The sequence below is a fragment of the Falco rusticolus genome, chromosome 1, assembly GCF_015220075.1.
Source record: "Falco rusticolus isolate bFalRus1 chromosome 1, bFalRus1.pri, whole genome shotgun sequence".
Lineage (NCBI taxonomy): Eukaryota > Metazoa > Chordata > Aves > Falconiformes > Falconidae > Falco > Falco rusticolus.
The window spans coordinates 86303256-86323070 of NC_051187.1; the positions used below are offsets into that span (position 1 = coordinate 86303256).

Here is a 19815-nt window from a genome sequence, read left to right on the forward strand (position 1 = left end):
TCCCACGTCCATGTAGCTCAGTGTTTGTCCTCCCCTCCCCTCTCCTTGCTGAGCATGGACCACACACCAGCCCTTCATAACATCCCTCTTCCCTAGTCCCAGCAGGTTTGCATGCATTGGTCAGCTCAGCACAAACACCTTGCACTAAGAAAATAGCCAATACACCCTAAATCAGGCCAAGGATCCGCCCACGATCCATCCAGCCCCCACTGCACAGCAAGAAGACTTTGGTGACCAAGCCTCACACCTCCACTGATCTCCCACCACCCTGCTTTCTGCTGTCCATCCAACCCGAATCAGCCTGGCATCTACAGCCTAAAGCCAGGCAAAGGCTCCTGGTGCTTTGTGCTGGTACAGGGCAAAGATGTGCAAAGGCAGAAGGCAGCTGCCTGAGGCTGAGCAACCACCTGGTCTCACCACTCCTCTATTTTTTTCTCAGCCCTACCTTGAGATCAGGGCAGCAGGATGCCTCAGATGTGCATGTAAAATGGGAAGCACTTGTGAAACAAGCTCCAGAGGAGCTTGGCACATGTTACAAGCTTGCACTTCATATATTTGGGGCAGAATTCATCTCGGCACAGCATCCTTATTAATTTGTCTGAGCTGCAAGCAATCCCACACCGTTCACCTCACCTGTGCTGCTGACAGGGATTGCCGTGGGATCTGCCTGTACAAATACCAGAAGTATTTTCAGCATTTTTCCTCTGCAGGTTTTTAAATGAATCCATGCCGATGAATTGCTCAGACATACCCAGGAGGCTTTACAAGCGCGTTGGTGTCTTTGGGACAGTGCTTCAGAAAGCTTGCAGTTGGGAGCAGGACTGGAGTCATGGCCAAATGACACAGAGATGTTGATCTCTGTCTCATTTTCAGTGTGGAAGGGAAGAAAACTTAGGCAAAAACTTTCAGGAGGCAGGTAAAGGAAGAAATCAGGATGAAAATTAAGAGAACCCCTCCTCATGCAGCAGTAGCTGGTCTGGGGCGTGCCCTGCCATGGGACAGAGCTGATGCTCAATGGGTACCTGGGTTCAAGGGGAAATTTGACAAGTTCAATGACCAGAAATCCGCCATGAGCAAGTGCAAAATGCACAGAAGTCAGATTTGGGAGTGTATTGAGGGAATATAAAGCAGGCTGTCTAACTGACCCCTTTTTATCTATCCTTGCCCATTGTTCATATTGATTTTCCCTGCTGTTCATCCCTAAAACACAAAGTGCCCCCACGGCATCCCAGGAAAGTAACAGTTCAGAGAAAGATCTGGGAAAACTAATGATCATAATGCAGAGTGTGTGCATGATACTGGAAAAAAACCCCGCAAAACCCTCACAAAATACCTTAATACATTAACTAATGTTAATGTGTTAATGTTAAAGCTAAACTAAAACAAAATAAACCAGGGAATTTTCTAAACTGAGGATAGATTAACCATCATGAAGGTAGCTATATCCGTGTCACTTGCCTGGTTTAATTGCTGACACGCTGAAAACATAGCGTGAATTTTTCAATAGGACCGTCCTGCATGCTGTCTCCACGAAAAGATATTTTATTGTTGGGGAAACCTTTGCTTTCTTGTGTCAGTCCAGGGCAGCCAGGGCTGGGCATGAGCAGGATGGGAAGGAGGGGACACAGCTCTGGAGAGGAGAGCAGCAGGCTGGGCAGTTGTCAGAGCAAGGCAAGACAAGGAACTCATCTCCATTAGGAAGGTGGGATGGTGGGGAAGGGGAGATGGTGGCTGATGTTTTGGGTACACTGTGGGAAGCAAAAACAACCCTGGGAGAAGGCAGTTTGGCCCCTGAGGAGATGCTAAGGACCCAGATCCTCTGTTTAGCTGTACTATGCCATGATGCCAAGTGGCCCTTAGTTCCAGGAGGAGTGAAAGATCTGGAGAAGCTCTCCATGACTTGGTGAGGAGCTTTTTACTTTGTGCATTTATAGTAGGGGAATCACCCTGGTGCAGACAGACCTCTGAGCACTTGAAGAAGCAGATAGGTAGACCCTGGAAAAAACATCTCCGCACAGCTTCTTGCCTTGTCTTCATGGCTCTTAACAGCCTCTTCCTGGTCACCTTGATCCTGCCTCCTTCATCTCCTCATCCTAGGAAGCACCACCCTGGGAGGCTGGCACCTATTTGTCATGGGAAGGGTCTTTTTTGCCTGCTTCTAGTCTGGCACTGCCTCTGAAGAGCCATTATTGCTAGCATCAGCATTGTGTTAATGGTGGCTGTTGAGCTTTGCCTTTGACTTCACTCCCAATCTGAGGTGGCCGCACCACAAGTGAGGCACTGCTGAGATGACGGCTGTGGGAGCAGGGAGAGGGGTTAAACACCCCCAGATGGCAGTGGTCATAAAAATAGCCAGAGTTTTCCCACTCATATTGATTCACCCATCACAGACTGCAAATTCCTGAGAGACATGGCAGGCTGTGGGGAAATCGCCTGTCTCTGAGCTGCTCCAAACAGACCATGAGCTTGTCTCCAGAGGGACCCCTGGTCATCCTCTGAGGGACAGCCCTGTCTTCAGGAGCACACGGGAGTCCTGGGGTGGGAGATGGCACTAAGAGGGCCTGTGGGAGAAGGGTCAGCATCCCAGCAGAGGTCGGATTGAAAGGAGGGTGGGCTGAGCACCCTCACTCTTTTCTCCTTCTCTAGGGGTTTGTTTGGATCCCTTTTGGGGTGCACCCTACCAGTGGGGTTTTCTATACTGCAGGTGCCCTCTTCCACTGCAATAAGACGCCCAACAGAAAGTAGGACCTTGTATGTATCCATTCCCATCAAACTGGATTTCAGTTGTCTCTGGTTTGAAATCCACTCCCTCCTCAAGCTTGCAGACCTCCCCCACCTCTTCCCGAGTGCCAGAGCTTTAAACCCACGTAGGAATGGGTTGAAGGCCCCTTCTCAAAAAGCCTCGCTTAGTGGTTCCAGCTAAAGAGCAGAAATGCAGGAAAGATACAACCCCAATTATTTTGGAGATGCAGGGAGCAGGATTTTGTCTGGCTGCCTCCAGCCATCCAGCTGGGATCACAGCCACGGACAACACAGCCTCTGAAAGCTACGAGGTGACTCCAGGAGCCCACACAGCCATGGGGTCCTGTTGGCCAGAGAGGTGGTGACCACAGGAGATCAGGAGATGGGGTAGAGGAGGCATCCACATTGTATTAAATGGTATTTAAGCCAGATGCAATCAGCTTGGTGAGCTTTGGTGCTAGCCAACTCCCCTCTCCCTGCAGGAGCCCATCCTGACTTGCTCAACCCTTCCCACCAAAAGATGCCCCCTCTCCAGCACCCAAATCTCATGGTCCTGACCCAACATAACCAAAACTCTGCGATTTGGTCACTGGGACCCTCTCCTACCAAAAGAAAGGTGCAGAAGGATGTGCTCACATCTTCTGCCTGGCTAGGTCCCACTGGTGTAGAGACACCCAACCCACAGCTGCAGCTGGGGTTAAAGAAAGGGTTGTCACTGGTATTTTGGGAGCCACTTCCTTCCCCTCCCCTCCTCCAGAATAGCTTTTTGTCTTTGGGTTTATTTTCTTTCTTGCATTAAAAAGGTTTGACCCTGATGTGTTTTGAATGGATTCAAATGCGGCATTGAATGCCTCTTGGGCTGTGGCCTTCTAGGGTAAGAGAGGGAGGAGGGAATTTCATTGTGTCCAACCATGCAGACCTTTGGAGAGGAAAAGCATCGGCTTCTCCTACTGCTGTTGCTCTCTGCCTGGGTCTTCTCTCTGACAAGCCCCATGTCTTCACCCAGCTCCTCCCTTAGATCAAACAAGCCAGCCACCCCCATGCATGCCACTCATCTTTTGCAGAGCTGTTCCATGACAGCTCCACCAGCAAAACTCCTCCGCAGTGGTGAAAATGGGGTATCCAGCTCCTGGCCAGCTCCTATTTGGCTGGGTCTGATGCAGCCTTTTTATAAGCTGCCAGGGGTCTTCACCCCTCTACCACAGCAAGCACAAGCCATCACAAAGTCCCAGCATGTCCCTTTTGCTGCTGAGACCCCATGGATGGGTCTGGCTGCCTCTTGTGTGTTTTGAAACTCAGCTACCAGGTAAACAGTGCAAACCCAGGATCTCCTTTAGTATCCACCACTGCCTGCTTTCTGCCTCTGCCAAGCGCTCAGAATGCATCAGGGATGGTTGCAGAAGGTTACGGAAGCCTCAGGTCATGCTGACCTGAAAACCTGGCTGCAGAGGTGGCTTGCATCGGCTGTGACTGTGACACTTGGCCCTGGGGCTCCCTGTGGCCCCACTGTCATTCCAGAGGAGGACAAGTGACCCACACAGATGGCAAGGTTCTGCAGCCAGGGTGGCTGGCAGTGGCTGATGGTGTTACATGTGGTTGAGACCTGTTTATGATCTTTATGCAGCCAGTGGATGCCCAGCTAATAGTTTCACCTTCTTAAAATAAAGAATAAAAGGTCTGGCTAACAATCCGTCCTTTTGGCAGCACTGGCAGAGAGTCAAAGGGTCTTGGAGAACCCAGTTTCATTTGGGTTGTCTTTTCCCCACCCAACATACAAAAGAATCAACACTGGCTACTGAAAAGATCCTAATGGTATTCTGGGTCAAGAAAATTGTGGCATTTACTCTGCAATTCAGTTTGCAATGAATTAGTCCCTTTCCTGAGCATTGGCAATATCAGGTCTCTTCTGGAGGTTCACGGACAACAGGGAGGAAGCAACTTTTGATTTGATTTTGCAAAATGAAGAGCAGCAAAATAACTGAGCTGCAGCAGTGTTCCCTGTCCCCAAGCTAGAGATGAGAAGATTGCTGATAACAATGGGGAAAAGGCAGAAACGCTCAATAATTTCTCCTCTGGCTTTGGCAAAAGCAGGCTGATGTTCTCGTATTGCACAGGGGCGACGAAGTGCTTTCTAGTCCATTAGTAACCCAGGAAGAAACTAAATGGCATGGCCTAGGGATAAACATTTTTAAACAGCGAGCTCAGATTAATTTGCTCCCAGGAGTCCCATAGAAGCAGGGTGGGGAGTGGTGTGGCCGGTTGCTCATCCTCTCTAAACAGTGCTGAGATTGCTCTCTGATCCCAGAAGACTGGAAAGAGGATAATTGCAGGGCAATATTCAACAAAGAGTGGAAAGAAGAAGAGCTGGAGTGATGCAGCTTAGCCTGGCAGAAAGTGATGCAGGACTGGAGGGATGGAGCGTGGGAAGCCATCAATATAAATAGACAGCTCATGCAAAATAGGACTTCACAGATTTGTTCAACCTCATTTAGGGCAGGTTGTATTAGATGACCCAGGCAGCTTTACAGATGGAAATAGGCTCAAATGAAATGCTTTAGTTTGGAGTGATGCAGTTATTCTGGTTAAAAAATGAGTATGAGTTATCATTAAAGTGTATGGTGGGGAGTGGTGAAGTGATGGATCATGACTGGTTGACAAGGGGCTGGGACAGGGCTGTTTCTAGCTGGGCTCTGTGGGGGTCCTCCCAGCCTCCATCCTCCCTGCAAAGCTGGTGCGTAGAGAAAAAAGGACTAGGACGAGGAGAAACCCACTGATCTTTCCCCGTATCACCCCTGCCACAAAGCTTCTCAGAGATACCTCATGCCCAAGGTTGCCTTTGGACCCCCCAAATGGTTTGATGCCATCGGACGGGCACTGACACTGCCTGGCTCCTCCTCACCCACCCTAATGACGTTTTGTTTTTTAGCAGTGAATTTTTGCAAGGGAATTATGCCCTCTGAGAAAAGCTACTTTGGTTTATCTTTAACCCAATATTTGAGTGATCTCCAGTTGCATTTTGAGGAAGAGCGAAGAGTTGCATCCACTCATCACTTCATGCCCTAAACAGGCACTTTTATCCATTTTAGGCTTTCCAGTAGCTGGTCTGAATGTGCTGGAGGGTTTGGTGCCTCTAGGGCACTCTGGGCATTAAAGATCACTGTACCAGGCTGTAGTTCCCCTCTTGCAACTCCTCTGCATCTCTGTAAGTCATAGCCATACCTGTAAGAGGTGACCCTGGAGCAGAAGCCATCTCACTCCTGAGATTCCCACCTCTTACGTGGGACACTGCTGACCCCCAGGGAGGCAGAATCCCCCAAGGTAATTCATACCAATTACTGCAATCAGCTAATTAGCAAACAAGATCGATTCAAATGAAGTTACAGTGTCAACAGCTATTACAGGAGCTTGCCTGTGCTGGCGTAAAGCTATCCTGGGAGGATCTGTGAGACCTGTCACAGTCAAAAAGCCCTCATGAGGGGAAATGGGAAGAGGTAAAGGAGATGCAGTGGGTGGCAGTGGAGATAAGGGGGAAAAAAACAGCGCTGAGACAAATTGAGGAAAAGTGTCAAGAATGGAAAGTGAGCCAGGTAGTTGCTTGCAGACATGAAGGGGATGACAGAGAAGGACGGTGCCCACCAGCCAGCCAGCTTGGCATGAGAGGGCAAAGTCAGGTCTTCACTGGGGAAATATCTGGGCTCCTCTGTAGGGAGCCCCCCAAAGGAGGGGAGCAGGGGGGCTTTCTCCCCTCCCAGGCAATGCCAAGGTCAAATAGCTCTCAGCTCCCCGGTCACAGGCATGGTGCAGGCAGAGAGCAGGAGGCAACGCGCATCCACATCCTCAACCGGCACCAGAACCAGCTCTGCAATTAAAAACGTTTGCCACTTCTAGGAGTGAGTTGCCAGCCTGGGCTTGCTTGGGATGCAATGGTTTCCTGATGGGAGTTAGAGCCGGGCTTGCTCTATTTCTGCCTGCAAGCATCTCCTTTGGGGAATGGAAGCCTGAAGCTGGATGGGGCTACCAGGGTGGGATGTGGGGCTCCACAACTAGCTCCAACCCTGAGCCAGAGAGTGGCATAAAGCCAGCAGAGGCATCGGCTAATCCTCCCCTAAGCCCGCTGTGATGGATTTAAAGGGTGTTTGTGTCACTCGCCCCCGGGATCAAGATCCTTAGAGGATAAGTGTCCAAAGAAAATGAAGGGATTCTTCTTCCTGCAGTGGGGCATGAAACGGAGACACGGCCCCTGCTGGGATGTGCCAGGGATGTGCGGGATGTGTGTTTGTGCACGTGTGTGTGCGCGCTGGTGTTATCTCTTGCGTGCTCTCCCTTGGAGGACAGGGATGCCTGCTGTAACCTTGTGCTGAACTTTCAGGGGGAGTTTTGCTGCCTGGCTCTGGCACTGGCAGATGCCCCAGTTTTATCACAGCAGCTGGCCCAGAGAAACATTATCCGGGAACCCAAATCTCTTCCTGTCTTTAAAACCCCAGGAAGGGTGCAAAATTGCTTTTTACCCTGTGTCAGGGGTGGACAACTGAAGCAAAAGGGTTTTCCCTGTTCTGGCCAAAGCTGGGGCTGGTGCTATAACCACCGTGTCCTAACCATCCTTGACTTCTAAGGGACAAGATCAACAGATTGATGGAAACATTCATTAAAGAAGGAACAACTACGTTTTCCAGGTTCGAGGAATAACCACCGAGTGGCAGATGCAACACACAACCTGACACTGAGACAGCTGTGCAGGCTACGTGGGCATTGGTGGCATGGGGAGGCTGCTCGGGGGTAGCTTGGGTGGCTTGTAGGACTTGTTTTTAGGATAAACAAATCCCTTTTATCACATGAAACCCCGTGCCCCAGACAGGGGGAAACATATTTAACAAAGAAATGCCACCATTAATTGCCTCTGGCGCTCAAGGCTTTGCTCACGCCTTGGCTGAGGGACCTCTTCCCAAAGACATGTACCCACCTTGCCGGACGCTGGGGACGACCCAGCCGTGTTGGGGCCCAGGCTGGCTCCCCTGCTCCCCACCAGGCTGGCTGCTACTGCTCACCCCGGCACATTGCTGCCAGAGGGAAATAATCCTTCCTTTCTTTTCTGGCTACCAGGAATGCACCACACCTGGTGCCCCTCCAGGAGTGTTTGCTGTCCTGGCGGGCGCCTGGGTTGGATTGTTTGCCCAGGGATTTATTTTTTTTTTATGTTATTATTATTAAAAGCTAATTTGGGCCCCTTAGAGCGTGGAGGGGAAGACAAAGCCCTTGGCTAGCACTGAGGAATGTCACCAGGCCGTGGGTTGGTTTGAAACTCAGGCTCTGCTGGAGAACAGACTGGTTGTTGCCTGCAGGGGATTACCCACCCCAAACGTGCGCAGGTGGCACATTTGCTGCTTTAGCCACGTGGTCGGGTTTGAAAATATCTCATCGCAGTCCCGTTTAGTTCTCGCTCAGTACAATCCCTTACCATTGCTGCCCTGGGTTTGTGGCTGCCACAGAGCCTGGCAGAGGGAAACTGAGGTCTGCAGGGTTAAGAACTACATGAAATGCCAGTAGCAGAGCGCAAAACAGAAAACAGACTTTTCGCTCAGGACTCAACACCGCTGCACCAACTCTTGGCTGTTGGGGATATCCTGATCCCCAAAAAGGTCAGCCCCTGGGGTGTGCAAATGCAACTGTGACTGCATCCTGGCTTGGAAGACCACGAGGAGGGAGGAAGAGTGTAGCAGCCGGGAGGAAGAGGGCAGCAGCCTGCGGATCAGAGGAAGGAGGAGGGCAAAATCCTGCTGCGCAATGGCTGGCCAGGGACCAGCTCGGCAGCAGTGATTTATTATTTACATTACAGGAGGAGCTGGAAGCTGTGGAGAACATCAGGGTCTCCCTGAGACTGGCACGAGCACCATGCTTTATGGGCTGTATTCAGCGTGCTCCCGGAGACGGGTATTTACGCCCTTGCCGAACTGGAACTGGGTGGAGCTGTGGCTTCTCTGAGAGGCCTTTTGAGAAATTTATTTATTTGACGAGGGAGAAATTTGAGCCAAGAACAGGTCCTGTTTTTTTCCAGAGCCCCCCTGCCCTAGGCAGTGAGAGCAGGACTATGGTGCCTGGGGGAGGAGAGCCATGGGAGCTGCTCTGTGTGGTGCAGGGGGCTGGGGGGTGGCAGCTCTGCCGCCCTGACAGTTTTGGGGATGTTTCCATCCTCTCCTTTCTGTCCTTACCTCTCTGAGCCACCCAAAAGAGCCAACCCAGCTGCCACCATTACAGGGACAGCCCTCCCTGGCTTTCCAACCCACAGCTTTGAAGCAATCACCCCGGGTGGACAACAGCAGGGCAAGATGCATGGTCTGGCCATAAAAAAACACCAGCATGTCCCTGTCCCCCATCGCCCTGCAATTCCTTGCTTCACTGGAGGCAGAAGACCCCACTGCAGGGAAATGTCTGAGGTGGGGTGGCCAGTCCTCCCATTCCCAACGTCTCAGGTGGGATGGCTTGGCTGTTCCTTCAAGTGCTTGCAAAGGGCAGAGCTGGGCATGTAATGAAGGCAACGGTCCATGGGGAATGGAATGAGCTTGTACTAGATCAACTGATATAATTAGAAAGCAGGGACAAGGAGACAAGCTCCTATGCTCAAAAGCTGGTCTGTTTTTTCCAGCTCCAGCAGCTGGGCTAATAAAAGCTCTGACCTCCCCTTGTGCATCATCTCCAGCACGTGTCTGCAGGGCGTGGCAATGGCTGTGAGCGCAGGGAGGTGCTCCTGTCCTTGAATGTTTCCAGGGATGGGGCATCTACAACCTCTCTGAGTAACATCCGCCACCATCACTTCATCCAGCCTGTCTTTTGCCCCCTTTACCCCAGGCAGTGTTGGTCCTCCCCAGAACCATGCAGCTGGAGATGCTCACCCAGTTGACTTTGCCTACCAGTTTCATTCTCAGGTTGTCTCCCTTCATGCTTTGGTTCAGGCAAGAACCCCAAAACGCCCCAAAAACGACAACCTTCTTGCAAAAATCTCAGGCCATGCTCTCTGGTGATGGTGGGGAGGAGACGGTGGATTTGCATGGGAACATCTCCACCAGATCCTGTCCCCACACGCCAGGGCTTCCCCATGGACGGAGGAACTGGGTGAATGATCTCCATCAGCAAACCCACTTCCCCTTCTCTGGCAACACTTACTCCCCTAATAACCTCCCAAAACTTGCAAACTGGCGTCACAGCAAGGATTTCACAGGATTTAGTGACAGGAAAACAGGAAAACCCTGGCCATCTGGAGAGTGCATGCCATTACCAGGCAGCCTGGGGCAAGCAACGTTCCCGCTGGATTTATGGGAAATAGCCACCTGGTTTGGAGAGAAAGAGGTCCAATGTGCCCTGCTGCCTGGCCTCAGGGCTGGAGGGAAGGCAGCGTGGAGACCCACCGAACGACACAGGGTCTGCAACAAGGTATCTTGAAAACCTAAGCCTATAGGGAAGAGCAGTCCTATAGGACCTACAGGAGAGGTGTATCAATGCAGGATGGCACCCAACCAAGTGCACTGGGCTTGCTCCCACCTGCCCTGCAAAATGAACACCCCCATCCCATCCTCATTCCCCATTTTTCCCTAGCGTACACGGATCCGATGGGCATTGCTCTACTTGCAGGTCTTCCCAGCAGGGAACCAGTTTGTTCCTGGGGTTCACTAGGTGCTGGACGCATGGTCAGAAATTGCTTATCCTAGGTTTTTTTCCTGGCTTGAATCATTGTTATTATTACTGGTGCTGGGCTTTCAGAGGAAAACATGTCTTTGGGCCACATACCAAGGGATTTGGTTAATTCGTCACCCGCAGACACACATATATTTATTTAAAAGCGCCTCTTGTTATGTTACTTGGCAACTTCCGAGCCCATGTATTTCTCCAGCTGATAAATATTTGTGAGGTTGGGTGCGTGAAGAGCGGCATGTGTTAATAACATGATCATCTTTCTTCTGAGCTTCCTACAGAGAGAACAGGCTCTGTTACATCTGTCTAAACCTGGACCATCTCGCTGGCCCGCAGTCAGGATTTGCTCCCCCAAAAAGGGAGGCTTGTTTGTCTCCATGCTGGTGTGAGGGTAAGGCGTGTGAGTTCGTTTTGCATTGATAAATGCTGAAGTTCAGACTCCAGCAGCACCTACTCGGACCGGTTGAGGACCTAAAGGCTGGAGGTGACTGTTGGGTGGGTGGTGGGAGTGGGTAGGATGCCAGAGGATGCTAAAGAGCACGCAGGCACTCAGAAAGCAACCAGAAAAAAACAACCAACCTGGAGTAAAAGGGAAAGCTCAGGTCACTGAATAAATCCCATAACTTCCAACTGCTGGGGGCTGCGGGGGTTTCTCTGATCTCGGAGCTAGCCCAGGCTGCTGTAGGTGTAGATGTCCTGGATCCTTCTGTGCACAAAAGCTGGTCATGGTCTACATGCTCCAGTGAGGCTCCAGCTGCTGGAGTCACGTTATCCCATGACCCCTCCTACTTTAATCCAAAGGAAAACCCAAAATGTTTCCAGCCCCTGTGACCACTCCAAAACTCAATGCATGCACGTAAGGAGGAAGATTTCAGCCATGGCAGCAGTCAGTGGGGAGGAGGCAGAGGGAAGAGACCTGCCCACCAGGTCTCATCTCGGGTCAAACTCTAGTAAGGCCCAGAAAAAATTAATCTTTCTGGCTCAGGAGCCAGGTAAAACCAGCAGGTTCCACATATTCAATGCAAAAACAATTTTGCAAGGGGGAAACTCAGCTGAGATCATGGGGAGCCTTGCAGCAGCTCCACTGAGATGAAGCAGGAGCTTTTGCAGCTCCTCTGCTGGGTCAAGGGGACTTTCAGCTCCCTCTGCCAGGAGAGCTCTTGGCTCCAGCCAGCTGCTTTAACACTTGGTTTTGCTTTCCTTGCTGTTTAAGGAGCTACGTGGACCTTCTTGTCCCCTCGGAAGGTGAACCTCCTCCTGGCTGTGCTCTCCCTGCCGGGTCCCCTCCTGTTCTGGGGCCACCACTGTGAGGGTCTCAGAAGACATGTCCTTCTCACCCCTCACCCCACCAAGATGTGTTCCCACAGGAACAGCGGGAAAAGGCAAAAATCCAAAAAATGAGGGGTGTCAGTGTGGTCCTTTCCCCTTGCGATGGTGTCTGGGGCTGCAGGGCAATGGGAGAGCTGAGTTTTGGGAGCATGTTGCTCCCTGCTGGGAACCACCTGGCTTATTGCAGGGTCTCAAAGAGCTTGGACCACGACTACCTCCAGGGTGGAGCATCACAGCCTACCTGTGGCTCCTGGTGCCACCAAGTCCTGCATGAAAAGGACTCCCAGGCTGCAGAAAGCACAACCAAAGGAGGAATCCAGTGACCCGGTGTGGGGTATAAAGGCTTTACCCATAGTGGAGAAGTGTGGGTGAGCTGGAGGGGCTGGGGGGAGTCCCTGCCTGCTGTCCCTGGCTGGCGGGGCAGGGACGTCTGGGCTCCTGGACATGTGCCTCCATTTCACTTTCAGATCCCTCAAATAATAACCGTGTTTGCCAGCTCCTGTGACAAGAATGACTAATGGGGAAAGATCCTCCGAAGGGAAACAAGAAATCTCCTCGTTTCACCCTTTGTTTGCTGGATTTCTCTGACAGCCCCAGGCATGGCTGGGCTTTCCTTGGTGTGCTCAGTTCCCGCTCATGAGAAAGCAGATTTTAAGCCCTGCAACAGCTCCAGCAACACCCTCTTAACTCTTAAGCTTCCTTGTCAGGACATAACTCCCTTCAGAAACTTTTTGCAGCCCAGTTTATCCAGATTCCAGCTCCACACTGCGTTATCATGCAGCAAGTGCCCCTGGCTGCTGATGCAATGTGGTTTTCACAGTGCATTTTGGAAACCACCCTCCCCAACTGCCTTTTTTTTTCTTTTTTTTTTCTTTTTTTTTTTTTTTTTTTTTAAGGCAGGGGACCATCTTTTCTCTTCTGTGGAAGGATGGGCAACCAAGAGGTGCCCTCATGGTGCACCACAACATGGTGATGCCCCTGCGATGGTTGCTGCGGCGGGTGCCCAGGGCTGATGCTGCAGCTCCCATGGAGGCTGGAGCTCTCCCAGTCTCATCGCTGGTAGGACAAGCTGCTACTGTCTCCCAAATACCTAGGCTCTCGCAACCAGCTGTTGGACTTTCAGATGCTTTTGTACCTCCTGCTTTTAGATCTGGGGGCTGGGCATTGGTCCCTCCAGCCATCAGCCCAGTGACCCAGCAAAGAGTTCAAGGAGGAGGGAGTCTCGTTCCTCTACGGAGCCCATGCAGCCATGCACACTGCTGCATCGCTTTTTAAATGCCCATCCCTGCTGCAGGGAGCCAACGGGAGAAATTTCAGCCCCTCCACACATTCCTGCTCTGCCCCATTGTCACTGCAAGGCCAACACTCAGGACAACATGCCCCGTTCCCTTGCGGGAGCACGGACAGGGAATCACACCACTCTGGCATTTCCACGTCTGTTCTCAGACCATTTGCCTCCCAACCTTTGCAGAAAATAAATTCCCCAGCCAGGCTGAACTCGGATGACAGCATTGCATGCTATATATAGCCACGGCAGATCGCCGCTCGAACCAGGGCCACACATAAACAAACCGCACGGCGCACGGTTCCCTGCGTGGAGAGAGGACGGGTGAACGAACCACACGTGATGGAGGAGCCTCCCACCCCCGGCTGCTTGAGACTGGGGGTGCTTTGAGATCCTGCACTGTCTTTTAATGCCAGCACCTCCCTTGAGGGCTCATCTGCTGGCATAATCCGCTGCCCAAGCAGGTTTAAGGATGAAGGATGTGCCTGAGGTTGTTGAAAGCAGAACACAGAAGAGCTAAGGGAGCTGCCAAAGGTTATCCCACAGGGCAAGTGCCATCCCCTGGCTCAAATTGTGCTTGCTGACTCCCAGCTTGTATTAAAGAAACTGTTGGCATCACTCCTCTGATGTACTGCGACATGGGGCAGAAAATGCCAGCGTGGCCCCACTACAGCATCTGTCCACCCCTCCTACCTCCATTCTGCATCTCCCTGCAGCCCTCCTGCTTGCATCTGCCTGCTCCTCTCCCTGCCTGACCCTCTGCCACAGTGCACAGGGCTGCATGGGGCTGCATGGGTTGCACAGGGCTGCACGGGGTGCATAAGGCTGTGTGGACCTGCATGGGGTAGGATAGGGCTGCATGGGGCTGCACAAGGTGTGTGAGGCTGCGTGGGGTGCATGGGGGCTGCATGAAGCTCTGTGTGGGGAGCATGGAGCTGCACAGCATGCAAAAGGCTGCATGGGGCTTGCACAGGGCTGCATGGGGCTGCACAACATGCATGAGGCAGCATGGGGCTTGCACGGGGCTGCATGGAGCTGCATGGGGTGCGTTGGGCTGCACAGGGCTGCATGGGATTTCATGGGGGTGCATGGGGCTGCACGGGGCTGCATGGGGTTGCACGGGATGCGGAGCAGAGGGAAGAGGGTATTGATGCACAGCGGGGCCCCATGCCTGGCTTAGCTGGCAGGCCTTGTCCTCCTTCCCCAGCTCCCCACAGGGAAGGGGCAGGGGATGCCCGGGGGGATGCTCGGGAGGCTGTGGAGCATCCAGCAGCCTGACGCTCCCCTCTGGAGCAGAGGGACAAGCCAGCCTGGGGGGCGACTTGCAGCCACAAGTCCCCAGGCTCTGGCCTCAGCTCTGAGGAGTGAGAGTAGGGGGCAGAGGGGGTCCCTGCGCTCCCCTCCAGGCACACCTGCATCCCCAGATGGGGCTCTCTGCTGCAGTGCAGCAGCTCCAGCCCTGCTGGCTCCGGGGGAGCTGGCAGAGGGGATGCCTGCCTTCATCCTTCCTTCATCACAACACCCTCTCCAGCTGCTCCAAACCCGGCCGCTGGGCCAACGAGTGGGACGAGCCAGCAGGAAGAGCAGCAACTTGCTCCTCTCCTGTGTGGGGCTGGAGCCCGTGGGCCTGGGCACCCCAGGAGGCAGAGGGCTGCAGGGTGGCTGTGCACCCACAGCCCTGCCAGCATGCACCCATGGCTTGGGGGTTGCAAGGGGTTTTGGGGAACGCTCGATGCCCACGTCCTCGCAAAGCCGGGGAGGCATCAGTGCTGCCTCGGGTGAAGTCCCAAGCAGGGAGCCCCATGTCGTGACGTCCCCCCATGTCGTCCCTCCCTCCCTCCCCGCTGCTGCTGGGCGAGGGCCACCCAGCACCGAGGCAGATGACATAATTCCCAGCAACTGCACGTTAATCACTCCACCGCCAGCAACCTCCTTCGCCTGAATCCAACCCCCCATCCCCAGCCACCGCTCCCCTCCCTGACATCACCGCAAAAGAAATAAAGAAATAAATAAAAGAAGCTGAGGAAGGGAAAGGGGAGTGGGGGGGTGTGGGGGAATAACCTGATCCTGCTAAGCACTGGCAAACAGGTCTGCCCCCCCTCGCCCTCCCTGCCTTGCACTCTATTTTTGGGTGCTGTCATATCCAAAAACGGCCCCGCGGGGCCAAATCCAGGCAGCTGCGACTTTAGGCACAAATAAGCCTCCCTCCGCTCCGTCACACCAGAAATCGGCGCTGGCAGCCCATCCTCCACCCACCCACCCCCTCCCCAAAATCTCCCCCCTCCCCCAAACAAATTATATCTGGGGCGGGGAGGCTTTGGCAAGCCAAGCTCCAGCATCAGGTCCCCCACCTTGCTCTCTGTGCACCCCACATCTCCCACCTTCAGGGGACAACCCCCCTCTCCGCTCCTTGTCACCCCCTAGCTTGTCCCACATCCCCCGCCTCCCAGTACGGCTTCCCAGTTCCCCCAGTTCCCCCCCCCCAGCCTTACTCTTGGCGGGGATGCTGGGGCTCGGGCCGGTCCCCGGCGCTGGGCAGCGGTGGGCAGGGACCAGGCTGGCAATCAGGCTGCGCAGCCGGGTGGCCGCTCCCGTCCGAGGGGTCTCATCTCATTTTGTCATCTGTCACCAACACACACACAGAGACACACGGACACACACTCGCAGCCACGTTTCCCCCCCCTTCTTGCGGCAAACGGCGGCCAGCCCCGACCCCACCCCCTGTTAAAACAGCAGCCTAACAGCGAGGAAGGGAAGGATGGAGGGAGGATCTGCTCGCCTTCCCTTTAACTCTTCCCTCGCCAGCCCCCCAGGACAGGGGTCTGCCGGGTCAGACCATGGCCCTGTGCCCGGGGATGATGGGATGCCGCATGGCCCCCCCGCCCCCACCCTGCCACCTTCCTCCCCCAGGCTCTGGGACAGGGGACATTGGGGGTCCGGTGGTGCCTTGGCCCGGTCCCCCACAGCCTTGCCGTGTCTCATCACCCTCACCCCCCAAAAACAAGAGTCCCCCCAACAGAGCTGAGCCCCGGTGACGCTCCATGCAGTGGGTCAGCGGAGGTGTAGGGTGTCTGAGGGGCACGGGCAGCCCCTCAGCGTGCAGCTGGGGCTGGGAGGTGTCTGTCTGCCGATGTCCACCTTGAGACCATGAAAAAGCCATTTTGGTCCTTGGTTGCCCTCCAGCTCCCAGAGGAGGGCTCCCTTTGGGGTAGCACAGCCTGAACGCTGGGGCTTGTCCAGCAGGGATGGGGTGGGGAAATAAGGTTTATGTGGGAGATGAAAGCTGCTTTTCCCACCCCATGGAGAGGCCAAGGGCTTAAGCTAGCAGAGGGGGCAAACTCTCCAAACTCCCTCTTAGACAGATTAGCTGGAAAAGGGACACGCAAATGGCACACAGATTTGGCCGAGGACTCACACTGAAGGCAGGGCAGCTCCCGACAGTGACCTAGCGTGGAGCTGCCATCTCCAAGGAAAATCAGAGGTGCCAGAGAGAAAAGGAAAAGAAAAACCTCATGATGCTGTCCATGGAGCAGAGCTCCCACACATGGAAGTGTTGGTGGCCCGTGTTCCTGCTCCCAGCTTTACCCCAGCGCTGGGGTTGCTGCTGCAGGGTTACGTCCTGCAGCACATACTGCTGAGCTCCCGTTCTCCCCTTTGGCCCCTTCCATGGACGTGCAGGGGTTACACCACTCCTGCTCGCTTGTCTGAGGCCTCAAGATGGGGAGAAGAGGCAGAAGTTGTTGCCACTTATTTCTGCTGCTTTCCAGTGAAATGGCAGGACAGGTAATTAATTATTCCTGCTAATAACGCTGGACAGGTGCTTGACTGCTCCCACAGAAGTGCAGGCGGTGAGTATCTCTCTGCATAGGCTGTTGCTGGCAGAGCGCCAGGGGCTGTGTGTGATCCTCCTTGGGTGGAAAAGGCAATCGAGGCTCCCTGATTTACTTAAGTCACCTTTGGGGACCAGGATTAGAGCCTGGGACAAAGCCATCTCTCCTATGGGTGGGACCCTGCTGCTTCCCACCAGCACTGCCAAGCAAAGGGGCAGTTCAGGTCCTGCATGGACAACTGGGTGGTCCTTTTGGCTGTTAAATCTGGCAGGGCGAGGGGAGAGAGCAGGGCTGCTGATGGGGGATGGAGAAGGTCAAGTCAGATATGTCTGCTGGGGCTGCCCCACCAGAAATGCAGACATGTCCAGGACCCAGCAGGATTACCCCTGTCCATGCAACACAGCCCCTTGCTCACAGGCAGCCTGGTCTCCTCTGAGCATGGTGGTGCAGCCTTTTTCAGGGGACTGGCAGTGGTGTCTCCCACGTGAGCTTCCCACACTGCTGCCAGCCTTAGATGACCCCTTCTCCAGCCACACACCTCCAGGATTGAGCACCAATGCTGAGCCAGCTGCACCCAAGGGGAGATGGGCTCCAGCCTCCCTCTCCAACCCTCCAAGGGCCACCAGGATGCTGCTAGGTACCCTGAGGAGATGGGAGGGGATGAAGAGGGAATCTGCGTGTGTCTTCCCCCGCAATGATGGACATGCCTAGGCTGGGGCAGGGCCAGTTTTGTAGCTGAGAGGGTGCTCTGATGATGTTGCAGGTGCACCAGGTCAGCCCAGCATCTGATCCTCGGCAGCAGAGGTACATGGACATTCAAAGAAAAGCAAAAGCAGGACGATATTTCCCCTTTATGGTCTTCAACCATTTTCAGTTGAGGGGGTTTCCAGAGGGTGAGCTGTTTACAAAGACACCCAGGCACAACAAGGGCCTGGTGGATATACCTTTGGTGGCTGGAGCGGCAGTGTTTCCCGGCTCCTCTTCACCATGGAACAGGAGAGGGTTTTGCAGGGTCCAGACCTCTGCAGGGGCTGAAAGCCCTTCATGTGCTGTGTGTCCCTCACCACTGAGTCCATCCTCACTACAAGGCGTTGCCTCCTTCAGCGTGGGTTGAAGCCCTGAGCCTGTAGGACACTTCACATGGTTGGGGTTCATGCAGCACTATCTTCCTCTCCCATTTCAGTTGCTGAGTCTTTTTACACGGATTATCCTGGGACTAGCACTGGGCTATCAGGTTTTCAGGTCTCCTCGTCTAGTGTTGATCTCTTTCCAAGAAGTGCCTGCAGATGTAATCGTTTTCTGCAGCAGCCCAGGATGAGTGGTCTCTCCAGAGGACACTGCTCTGCCTCTGCTCCTTATCCTCATCACAGCCCCGCTAACATCTCAAGTGGACTTTGTTTTCCCTTATTTGCTGAGTGTTTTGTGTGTCTTGATGTGGTTATCATGCTCCAGCCGTCAGATTGTAGCGAGTCCCAGGGAGAAGGTGCCAACTTTAACATATGCCTGAACAGTTCTTTTCAGACATATACAAACTGGAACAATGCCTTGCTATGAATATGCTTGTTGATGCAATTTGCCAACTGTGGTTTCAGATCTGCTCTTTTCAGCAAGTACCAACTATTTGTAGACAGTGCAAAATCTTGGATAGCTGGGGACTCACGGGGTCTCTGGAAGTCTCTCTCCAGGCATAGAGGAACTAGCAGGGAAGACAGCCTAGGGCTGAGTGAAGACCTCCATGAGTATCACAAATAATGTTCAGATCAAGCACTTTGCCTCCAAGAACCTCAGTCCTTTTTCCCTTGGCTTCAGGAAGCAGCCAGCACTCGGCAGTCACTCTGGTTCCTCTATCACTCAAACCATGAGCGTGTTCTCACCTTGTGTAAGCAGGACTTTGCTCAACTCCTCACACCTCACGGGTTCAAACATCCCCCAGCACTTTCTCCATCAGTGGCACTCGTCATTCAGGTAGGACATCGTCAGGACGTGACTCTAGTGCACCTGGACCTCAGGCTGCCTGGCAAAGCCAGCCAGGGTGTCTCCACTGTGGCATGTCCTTGGACACAGGACCAGCTGACCTTGGCTGATAGCTGGACACTCCCTAACTTCTTCCCATGGATTTGCAGACACCATGGCAAGGTTTTAAGGAAGGGTGGAAAAATGGTCACAAGGTGGGTTTGGGGTTGTGTCTAAGGAGATGGCCAAGCTGGGCCAGTGGGCAATGAAGACTGCTGGGTCTGAAAGGGCAGAGGTGTTTTCTCACCACCATCCATTAGGACATGGCTCTGTCCTTGCCTGCATCCCTGCCTTCAGCTTGCAAACTCTCAGGGCAGGGATCTGTTCTTCACTGATGAAACACCCTGTCAGCTGGTAGCATCGGATGTGGAAATGTCAATGAGTTGGTCCAAGAGCAGGAGGGTCAGCGCCTGAACTGCCTGTTCTCCATGGAAGACTGCCAAAGGCATATGTGTTTAAGACAGCAAATAATCAAGAGACCATTGTTCATAGCAGCCTCAGTGGAAATATTTTTGTGTATGTATGTGTGTGTGTGTGTATGTGCTGGCATCCAATTTGGCAATGGTTACTCAGCACAAGTAGGCGGCCTGTCCCTTTCTCTCAGCTGGAGTCTCCTCCTCCTCACAGGGACCCATAAGAGGGATGAAACTAGAGCAGATGGTTTGGGGGTGCTCAGAAATACCAATGCCAAGGACTGTCTCATCACCAGCTAGAGCTTCATGGCATGCTGAACATGCTCAAGACCAAAGAGGTCTCTGCAAGTAAGGAGGGATGCAGGAGGCTGTGAGCAGGTCTTGGAGATACTGCTGGTTTCAGCTTTTGGTTGGATTTTGAGGAGAAGGAGCAGAAATTGAGATCTTTGGGGTATCGTGCAAAGCATGGGATCCTGTGTCAAATTTTCCCTCCCCAAGTCCAAGGGAATTTGAAGCACTG

The 19815-nt window shown here is 53.4% G+C and overlaps 1 protein-coding gene across 1 annotated transcript in view; it reads right to left on the minus strand.

The window, feature by feature from the left end:
* Positions 1-15712, minus strand: part of LZTS3 (leucine zipper tumor suppressor family member 3) — a 55954-nt gene extending 40242 nt beyond the window's left edge. The window contains exon 1 of the mRNA XM_037387852.1: positions 15532-15712. The gene's annotated coding sequence lies outside the window, so the exon portion shown is untranslated. The remainder of the gene's footprint in view (positions 1-15531) is intronic.
* Positions 15713-19815: the final 4103 nt, after the last annotated feature.